Here is a 1,791-nt window from a genome sequence, read left to right on the forward strand (position 1 = left end):
GTTCCTCCATGTTGAACCCAGGACAGCCATTTAGCCAGTTTTCAATTCACATCACTGTGCAATTATCTAACCTGTACTTCATCAGTTTTTTTTCTTTGAGGATATTATGGGAGACAGTGTCAAGAGCCTTCCTAAAGTTGAGGTAGACAACATGATCTCTTTGCACTTCTGAATTTTAACACCAAAGCAAAATGGTCACTTTCAAAAAGTACTGTAAATAGTAGAACAATGGGGGGAATGAAAACTTAAGGAGGATCTAGGATGTGTCTTCAGCTATGTTTGTAAACAAGACAGACACCTCACTGTTAGTGGCAAGGGGATGTCTCTCTGCATTTGGGTATGAACCCTCCCTCGAATGAGACACAAAAGTATTTTTCTTAAAAGTAACCTCATCTTTATTGAATGCAGGACATAAAAGGATACGCATCATGACCTGCAAGCTGTCTGTCTTTGGTGGAATAGGAGGTGTTGTGAGTATGCCGACCTCCTCAAGATTTGCGTATTATGCAGATCCCTGTAGGGCTTATATCCAGTGATCACAGCTGTCAGACTTGTCTACATGTTCACAGGCTCAGTGACAGACATTTAGGGCCCAATACATATGAGGTTACTTCAGTAAAACTAGCAGTAACACATCAGCTGGGCCTCAATGACTGTCTTTTTCGATCACAGGCTAAGGAAATGCTACTTAGGTCACCATGAGAGAAAGTGAAACATCGTCATGTTATTGTGCCTTTGCTGCAGCCTGACTGTGCGCGGAGACAATGGCAATGGCTCATGTGGTGCACAACTGTAACCTGAGTCCAAAGGCATCTAGGAAGTTTTGATGCCTATAGGAGGCTATTTTGTGAGCCTGTGTCATGTCAAAGTACATTTGGTGTGTTTGGATTTTGGTGACTAGTAACATTTTTGCACAAAATCACCAAGACATTGTTGAAAATACAATCTGCATTTTTCTTCTTTAGGATTAGAGTGTCTTAAAAGATAACGTCACATCCCGAAAAGCATCAGCTTCCTTACACGTATGCTTTTGAGACATTGAGATATGCACAAGTGCATGTCCTATGACCAGATCCCTGTCCGTTTGGACAAAGTGGTGTAAATCAAGCTCACAGCAAAGACAGTGATGGTGAAAATCACTCCTTGAGATTCCAGGAGTTTCTGCAAAATTTAAACTTTAGTGATTTTAAGTTGTTGAGAGAAATCCTGTCTCGGTGGAAAAATTCTCACTGACTTCTTCAATTAGAGCAGGAACGCAGCCTATTTTTAAATTGCAAAGGCAAAACTCTCCCTCTGGTAAAATGGGAGGCTTTGTAGAATGTGGTTTTCCTTCGCAAACCCAGTTCCTTGGAGTGCAGAAGAGGGAAGACATTGTTTACCTAATTATTTTTCATAGCGTACAAGTTGCAATTTGTGGAATTTTTCCACTGACCTGCCTGAAGGCTTATCTGTAACCTAGTAAAAAACTAACATAAGCACTGAACATTTATATGTTTGAAAAAATTTAAGAAGGATTGTTAAAAGGCCCTTGCTTTTAGGACAGAAGAGTCTGAGTAGTGCCTTGCTCTTTTAAATTATTCTTAGTTTGCCTCAAAGCCGAATTTTAATTGTTCTTCTCTTCTCATAGTTATTTTAATGGATTACAGATGTGAGTTTAATTTACTCTGACTCATAAGCCCACCACTGATAATTCAGTTGAAAATAACTAGTTTGGATGTCCTTGAGAGTCGCTCAAATTAACTAGTAGTACACTAAAGCATCATTCATGTGACGGAATTATTTGTATTTTTT

Source organism: Buceros rhinoceros, unplaced genomic scaffold (genome assembly GCF_000710305.1).
Source record: "Buceros rhinoceros silvestris isolate BGI_N320 unplaced genomic scaffold, ASM71030v1 scaffold1110, whole genome shotgun sequence".
NCBI classification, from domain to species: domain Eukaryota; kingdom Metazoa; phylum Chordata; class Aves; order Bucerotiformes; family Bucerotidae; genus Buceros; species Buceros rhinoceros.